Raw genomic sequence first — 9,593 nt, 5'->3', positions numbered from 1 at the left:
GAGAAATTTCTATAAATCTCGCCATAGGAGAATCCCCACCGCACCCACCCAGACTAGAACATCAACGGGGTCCACTTCACAGCCGTGAGGCTGCAAAGTTAAACTCCAGCTTCCCCAGAAAGGGCAACAACCACAGACCAAGCCGACAAGCCCTGGCAGAAAAAATCCGCACAAGAAACACTGCAGTCTGTTCCAAAAAAATATATAGTTTTGCCATTGCCTTGCAGATCACAGTAAAAGTGATTTAGTTTTCCAGTAATGTCAGTCAAAACTGCAAGTTCAAATTTACCATATTCTTATTCATACTCACCATATTCAGCAGACATCTCTAATAGCACCTTGAAAATCCTGTGCTGTTTTGCTTTGCAGCTGAGGTTTTTTATGATTTTCACAATAGGAGTCATTATGTGTCCAGAGCCAATCACTTCTGCACATAAGGCCTGCTGGTGAATGAAGCAGCAGTAATGCAGACATTTTGGAAAGTCTGGGTCAGCTTTACAGTGAGTGATGAAACCTGTTTGTCTATTGATCATAGCAGGAGCCCCGTCTGCAGGTATGGCTACCAACTTTTCTAATGGTACCTTTTTCTGCACAAAAACTCCTTCACCGTGTTATACATTAAAACTCCTCTTGTAGTTGTCTGTTAGGGCAGTTGTGTCAATCATGTTAAATGTAGCTTGCAGCTCCAGAAACCAGAAGGAAGACTGAAGCCAAACGGTTCGAGCAGGGCGTTGTTCTTGGGGCGGTCGCCCATGCCAGGCGGTCGCACGTGCTCGGGCCCGCTAAATGCTACTTGTAGCTTTAATTTAATTAAGCATTTTAACTCCATGAAACTCCTGCAGGACCATTGTGGTGTGCAGAAAAAACGAAAACAAGACATTCAAATACCACAATTCACCCATAAATAAGGCCAAAGTCAACAAACACATTTAGGAACAGTCCAAAAAGCTGAAATCAACATCTCATAGATGTCGCATAGGCTAGGCCTTTAACCCTGGTGCTATCCTAGGTACTTTAACATTGGGAGTGGGGTCATCTAGACCCACTAGACAGTGCGCTGAACCTTTTTTCTTCAATGATTTGTGATCTTCACTGGTGTCCGTGGATTACATGAAATCTTTCCACCTTTATCATGGTAGGGAGAACACGTCAATGGAAAGGGGGGTCATCTAAGATAGCACAAGGGTTAAACCACACACACACACACACACACACACAGGGGAATCTTGTACAAAATGTTAAGTTGAGTCATCCAATTTTGAGAGACTGCAGCAGCAAAATTTGCGAGGATTTGTGGTTCATGAAGGATCCTAAAGCTTTAGTCACTTGGAGCAGTTTGGGAGGTTGACCCCTACAGGTGCTGCAGGTTTTTGGGTCATCCAAGGCTGTGGAAGTTTGTTGCGAGAAGCGGCTGTATCCTAACAAACATCATGAAAATGAATCTTATCATTGTTGTGCACGTGGTAAGTGTATGAAGAATCTGTAAGGGTTAGCTCCCATCACTTGTGACGTACCATTGATGCTGTTTACGGTGATCTTATGCCACATTCTAGCAGTTACTGAGGTGTGTGTGTTGGCTCCTTACTGACTGTGCAAAAACGCTGCACTTGAAAGTCATAAGTGGAATGCTCACTCAAACTACGCTCTGAATGTCTAATTTTCACATGGACAGCAACCTTGTGCACTTTACAAGATTTTGAGGGGAAAATCCTTAAAAGATGCCTGCGTCTCCCATCCCTCACCCTTACTTATCTTTACGTGTTGTATAAGATTTTTCCTGCATGGTGGCATGAGTGCCATCGATGTAGAAAGAGGATTAGTATCTATCATTTTCATAACTCTTTGTATTGCTAAGAAAACTATTTTAATAAATTGGAAAAACAAGAAAAATATAAATATAAGTCAACACAGAAATCTGCTGCTTGATCATATCAGCTTGGAATAAAAATCGGCCCAAAGTTCAAGTGACTTTGAAAGAATTCAGTCTCTCTAGTCTCCCATAGCTAACTCCATGACTTAGGGGTCTGGCTTCGGCTGTGGGGTCTGGAGTGGGATGGGGTGGGGGGCTTGTCGGCCCCGTCTTGTGGGGGGGCGTTCTGGGGGGGAGGGGGAGCCCACTATTGGTACGGGACATGGGGGGTTGACGGGTCGGGGTCTCCGCTGAGGCAATCGGCGGTTGCCCCGGCCGGTTGGCTGCCTCGGTCCCGTCGAGGCTTGACCAGAGCTCTTCTAGGGCCGGCGTTTGGGGTTGGGGGCCTGGACTTGCACCGGGGGGGGGGGGGGGGGGGACGCTTTCTGGCTCCTCTCTCTCTGTGTAGGGTGTGTGGTGCTGGGCCTGGGGTGTCGGCGCCTTCGGGGATGGGGCCCCTGGGTTGGGTGGACCTGGCCTCTATGTTGGGGGGGGGGGGGGGGGGGGGGGGACAGCTGTTTGACCACTGGGGGACATTCTACCACCTGAGAACCACCTTAGACATGTAGGGCCCTTGGTATGGCGGGTACTTGGACATCACTGCCAGCAAGCAGCAGATGTCCTCCTGGCACCCTACCCACCAATTTTAACCACACCTTAGACATTTAGGGCCCCTTGGTGGGGAGGGTGAGGGGACATCACTGTGAGTAATCAGGAGATGTCCCGTTAGTTAGTGCCCTACCCGCCAATTTTAACTGCACCGCCCTTAGTACACACACCCTTCCCCCCTCAATATATACATCCCATCATAAACACAAACACATGCACACACACATCCTCTCAAAGACACGCACACACATTTTGCAAGGAAGGTGTGACCTAGGACCATCTGTCCCCTACCCCTTCCCTGGTGGGGGGTACGGGGCCCTTGGCAACGGCGGCCGTGTCCCTTGGGTGACGGTTTCCTGGGCCTGGCGGTGCTCTCTCCATGCGGGGAGGGGGTTCACATTACACCTGAGCCGCGGGTGTTCGTGTCCCAGGGGGGTGGGTTCGGGTCCTTGCCCCTGAGCGCTGTGCCCCGCCAAATTTCCAACTGTGGCCGAGCCTGGTCGGGCCATGTTTACAACACCCTTTGTGGGCCCCCTTTTTCCCCGGGGTGCCCCCCTGCTGGGCGGGGGCAGCAGGCCCCCGCCTTGCTCCTCCCTGGACCAACCGTGGGCCGGGTGGGTGGCTGCCTGGAGTGCGGAGCGGGTCTCCCTTGGGGGGGTCCTGGTTCGTACCTGGGGTTGGGGTGGGGGGGTGCCCGGAACTACTGGGTGGTGATGGGGTGCTCGTCTGGGGCTGTGGGCGGCCTTCTCTGGTGGGGCCCTGCGTTGGGCTCTCCCGGCACGGCGGGGGGGCTGCTCTCCTGGTTGGGCTGGGGCGGCGCTCTCTTTCCCTCCGTGCCTCCCTGCTCTCTGGCTCTGGGGGCCTCGCGGCGGTCCTGCTGGCCCTGGCCTGGGTGGCGGATTTGGTCGCCCCGGGGGGCGGTTGTTCCCTGCCTGCTCCCGTGTGGTGTTGGGGGGGTTCCGGCTGCTGCTGCTCCTGCGGCGGGGGTCTTGGTGTGGGGATGGCTGGGCAACTCCTCCTTCCTTCTTTTCACGTTCCACCATCCATTTTAGAAGAACATAAACACTCACCTGAGCACAGGTGTTTGCTCACCTTTGCACTAATAGTTTGCGTGATAGAATGAATGAAATATTTCACACTAGTTGGTTTTAAGGAGGGCTGCACGATATGAAGAAAACTCGCGATATGCAATATTGGTCATTAATAATGTGATAACGATGCAATTTGCGGTATATAAACAAATAGCAAAACAACCAAAAACATAATTTCCATTTCACTGCAACAGTTTAAAAATTATACTCCAAATGACCCTTGTCGACTTAGGAGGCAAACATCTAACATAGAAGGGCTCATCTGACTGATCAACAACGTAAACGGGTCCTTCCGATTGGTTAAATGCATAAAGGGATTTATTTCATTTGTTCAATATTTCAAGCTGCCATGAGTTTGTTTTAGCACATTGAAGGTAACAATTTATTGCGATTTTTGCCGTCTTTTGCGGTATGCATATTGCACAGCTTGATGTCGCGATAACGATACATTTGCGGTATATTGTGCAGGCCTAGTTTTAAGGCATGAGTATGCGTGTGTGAACACTATCTGTTTTGTGTACATGTTGACATGTGGACATTTTTGCAGCTAGCAGGTGTGTTGATAACATTTGAGTGTGTGTGTGGACAGGCCCCGCCCTTTTTGTACTAGATTTAAACCTTACCATAATGATAAACAACCAGTAAACTTGTTGCTTTATGCTGCTTCATGGTCTTATCCCCCCTCCCCTCCCATTATCACCCTCCTACCCCCCTCTCTCTCTAACATCCCTCCCTTTTTCTTCCCTTCTTTCCTTTTCCGTCCGGTCCAACACCAAAGATTTTCAAGCATGGTTGAAATTAATAAAGTTTGGCCTCAATTCCAAAAGGGGTTTATTCAGACATACCTTTGGTTTGTCTGAAGATTAATAACCCCTCTTGTTAAAGTAAAATATGTCCAGCACAAGAGGCCCTCAGCTCTCATCTGCCTGCCCAGCTGTTGGACAGGACAAGTTAAAAAAAAAAAAAAAAAAAGATTTTTCCTGCAATATGGCCATAGAAAAAATGTGCATGAACATTTTGGCTGTATAGGCTCAGTCTATTTTGTTTTTTTCCTGCAGACAGTCTGTATCTTACTGTAAGGTCAGTTGTGACTAAAGTTTACTGCACGTGAGACTGAGACTTAAACTCAGACATGTCTCCATGAAACATGACGACACTCAGCTAAAGAACGCAAAGCTAACATGTGACAAACCTGGAAGCAAGAAAAGAAAAGGCTGTGAAAAACAGACAACAAAAACCATTGAACTGTAATGAACTGTCCTGTTGTGGATGATCATAATTTATACCATAGTCCGGGTGAATACTCGATTCTGATTGGCTGCTTGGTGTGGACTAAAACGTGATAATGCGCACTTAAAAAAAGAAGTTCCAGTCACAGCTTCAATGTTCTATATCACTGCGCTGGCTTCTATAAAACAAACTTTTGCTTTATCATCCAGACCAAAACAACTGGTAAGAGGTGAACTTTGTTTTTTTTTAACCTATCGTGACAACGATCATGTCTCTAACGCTTTACTTTGCTGCTGCAGTTGATATCGGTACCGGCTCAGCCAGCTAAGCATCACAGGACGTAACAAATAGTCTGATTTTGGTTTAAAAAAAAGCAATCTAAACCACAAAAATAAAATACTAAAAACAGGTTGAATATTTATTTCTTTTGTAAGTGACCAGCAACCATGGTTCAAGCTTCCACGGCGTGCGTTCATTTCTCATTATACACACTTCATCGGTCATCATCCCTTACATAAACGTGGTTTAACTGGGACTCGGGGGAAAGACAAATGCGTGAAAAACCAAAGCGTGACCTAAGCGAACCCAATGGATAGGTACCAATGGTCACAACATTGTGTCGCCAAAGAATCTACACAGACATTCCAAGCAGCTGATTTGAGTGATCAAGAGGGTAGGTAAAGCTCCAGCAACTCAAAGGTCGTCAATAAATCATCAAGGCGATGAGAGTAACGATAACAGAACTCTACAAATCCTGTCCACAGCCCCCTCACTCTTGATTGGTGATACAGTCAGGTGAAAACCCACACACACTTTTACCTGCTGGGGCTTTCCCTTTAGCTTGCTGTTAGATCCAGCTTCAATGTGACAGGAAGTAGCTTTGATGACAATTCCTGAACTTTTAAAGCACAAAAAAGGCTCAGTTTTAAAAGCATAAATAAAGACATGGAGTGTTTCAGGTTGTCAGGAGAAATAATCCACATCAGTGAAGCACTTCATCTCTGCATCTCTTCTGGAACAATTTTTACCTCCAGCAGGAAGATCCATTTTACAGGCGAACTGTTTGGCCCCACCGGGCGCAATCACTCTGCGGTCTGTTCGTTCTCCCCCAGCCACGGTTAATTACGACCACTTTAGTCAATAGTTAGAACCCAAGTCATAAAACAGAGCTCCAATATGCCCCTTTAAAGATCTACTTAGGAATAGCTCAGCTTGCACAGAAAAGACTGATAAAGCAAAAACTTGAACTGAAAATAATGAAAAGATCAAGTAAAACCTCTTCAACGTTAAATTCCTTTACTGCATTTTTGATTGTTGGCGAGATTTCCTTTATGGAGAAAGTTAGCAAATCCTCTTAGAAAAGGACATATAATATTCTTTATGTTTGCATTATAATAATCTTGCAAAATCTCATAATGTCAAGCACTTTGTGTCACGCTGCACTGTGATGGAGGCCTTGCTGCTCTTTTTTCTTTGACAAGTCTTTTAAAGTCACAGATTTTTGGCTTTTTTGTCACACAAAGCACGCATAACGGACAACAGAATCCTTCTGTGTTGCATGTGTTGACAGATCACATTAATGTGGGTGTTTTAAATCTTTAGTTGCACAATTTACTGCTGTATATTGTTTTTTTTTTCTTTACAGAATAAGATTAATGTAGGACTGTTTTTTTTTCTTGTGCTTGAAAATAAAAGTAAGCGTTGTTTTTTAATTTTGTTTTTTTTATTTTAACCCCTTCTTTCTCGGCTAAATACATTTTTCTGAAAAATAATCAGTAAATTGGCAAAGTCTATTGCTATAAAAAAAGGATTACACACCTCCGTCAGACTACAATAAAAGCTCATCACACTGTTGTTGTTCACAGCTGCGGAAAATGTTGTTGTCCAGCCGGTCTTCAAGGTACAGTAGAAGCTTTGCTTGACTAGCTGCATATTTTCTGGCCCACTGGGTAATGACCGATGTCCACCCACTCCCGCCTGACTTGACCACATCCAGGCAGCTGCCTCAGCCCAGGCCAAATGGGTCTAATTCTAGGTGACACATTTAGTGCATGATTTAGCTGGAAGACCTACAGCTGTGTCCCCAACACTCAAGACGAGATCGTTGGGGCGTCTCATGACCATAATTAACCCCTTCATTTATGGGAATAAGCAAAGACATCAGGAATAATTGTGGTAGTCCAGATTAAAGCAGATGTGACGGCAGACTTGGCTGACTTTGGCCTGCATGTTTCTTAGGTGCCAGAGATGTCTTCACTCGGCAGTCTGAAGACTTGAAACAGGCAGAATCTGCAAGAAATGACATTACAAAGGGAAGAGACAGACAAAGTCAGGGGCAATTCACAGAACCCTGTTCTTCAAGGCAGCTTGACTTTAAAAGTTAATCTAGAAGACAACTGGCTGTTCAGATGAGCAACTCCTTTAGTTCTGATATCTGCTGGAGAGTTAGCCCTATTTATATGCAGTCTTTTTCAGACCTGTGATTAAAAAAATAAATTAAAAAAAAAAGTTTAATTTACTAGATATTGTAGGCTAACGCCAATATCAACAATCTGATGCTTACCGGAACAGTCAGCAAACATCTGTTACTTGGAGAAGGTCTTGGTGTTGATCAGAGGTTTGTGTCACTAAGGTCTACATTGACTCCTCTTTCAAACCTTTTGTCTTCTCTGTTCAGAAGGTGAACTTTAGTGTCTTCAAACTGTTCTGTAGTTTACTGGAGAGTCCTAATCTGGCTCCTGGTTCCCCATGTTCTCTGCCATCCTCATGCTGAGGGATTGTTTAGTTGCCCCGATGTACTGATCAGAGTACTCCTAACTGTACAATATGGTTTATATATAAGCCACATTTCTGACTCATTTGACATTCATAATGATGGTCCTTTATGGTCCAGAAGTTACATTGAAGGACAGAATCATGTGAAAGCAAGACCTGGAAGACTGAAAATGTAAAAGTAAATCAAACGCAAACCCATCATTGAGACTGGTTTTTACAATATTCAAGCACTAAGTTAAAACGATAACCCGCCAACACCTAATATGCATCTGCATAAAAGCAGAAAAAACAGAATGAGCTAATTTATGCTGATTGAATACTTTTGTAAAGTGTTGCATATCAGTACAGGGTTGATTTTCTCCGCTTTTAGAGTATACTAGAATTATGTTAACCCTTGTGCTATCTTAGATGACCCCCCCCCCCCCTTACATTGAGGTGTTCTCCCTACCATGACAAAGGTGGATAAAGGTGGAGAGATTTCATGTAATCCATGGACACCAGTGAAGATCACAAATCATTAAAGAAAAAAGGTTCAGAGCACTGTCTAGTGGGTCTAGATGACCCAACTGCCAATGTTAAAGTGCCTAAGATAGCACAAGGGTTAATTGTGTAAACTTTAAATTTAAATACTGGAACTTAATTTTTGGTGTTAAAGGGTTAATGTTCCAATTTGGTCATCTTTTGATATATTTCTAAAGTGTCTCTTAATTATGATTATGTCGTTTTTAGCCAAAATTTTAAGAACCTGAGTCGTTTTCTAGCACATAGTTTCTGCAGAGCAGCACAAGTTCATTACAAATTTACTTTTAAGTTGTGGGCAAGACTGTTGGTGTGGACTAAGCCCGCCCTACTCCCTGTCATCCGTCTTTTGGTACTCTCTCCCGCTAACTTACAAACCCCTCACACCCGAAACCTAACATTACCAGGGCAACAAAAATGGCATGCAGCATTGGATCTATCCAGTCGTTCTGTTCTAAGCCAGATGTCAGCTCAGATGAGGAAAACCAAGACGTACATTTATGTAGTGCAGCGGAGCAGGGAGCTTGTGGCTTGCCATTCTAGCTTATAGGTTTTAAACTGGAATTCAACAAACCAGAATCCCCTTGAACCGTTAAAGGAAATGAGTAGAAAACAACATCTATATCAGTGATTTTAAAGGGTATGCTAGATTAAGAAATGGTTAAAAAGAAATCCATCATAAAAAATCAAAAAAAATAACCCACGCAATTTCTCTTCCTTTGTTTGCAGATGATGTTCTTCTGTTAACTACATTGGTTCCTGACCAGAGACAGGTAGTTTGTCTTCTCTGAGGTTGGTGGAGGGCTATAGCTCTAGGAGCAGGAGTTTAAATACCCTGGGATTTTTCAAGATCTGCCATCATGGTTCTCCATTTAGATGCAATATCATCTTTTCAAGGCAAGTGTCTCCAAAAAGTTTCTATTCTGACTGAAATGTCTGGCCATAAAACAACACTGACCATAAGAGAAAAGCAAAAAAAAATGTTTCACATTTCTTCTGCCTGTTGATGAGTAATTATGCTAATGAAGGACACATTAGAGATTCATTACGTTAAGCAGTGTCAGAGATATTTCTGAACTGGAGGACACAGCTGAGAAGTAGCCCTTCAACATATGTTTGTGTTTTGTATGACATGGGAGAATTCAATATGGTGAGTGGGAGTTTGCATGTGTTTGCTGAAGCTGCTAGAATTTAATAAGACAGATGGGACTTTTGAGTTTCAGCACTATATTGTTGAAAAAAAGAACAAGACGTATGTTGCTTCCTCTTGTCAAAAACACACATTAGTATGTTCTGCACAGATCCATGTTTAAATTCTTCCCTTCACTTCCTTTGCTTCTGTTTCCTTTTCCTCTTTCTGCCTTCAGTTGCAGTCACTTTTGAAAATAAAGCCACTTTCACATCCAGAAAATAACCTCAACAGAGGTGTATTGCAGATTTCAAGAGAGAGGCAAGGCGTG

The sequence above is a fragment of the Oryzias latipes genome, chromosome 3 (assembly GCF_053564925.1).
Source record: "Oryzias latipes strain Hd-rR chromosome 3, Olatipes_Hd-rR_3.1".
Lineage (NCBI taxonomy): Eukaryota > Metazoa > Chordata > Actinopteri > Beloniformes > Adrianichthyidae > Oryzias > Oryzias latipes.
Note: the sequence above shows the minus strand (reverse complement) of the source record.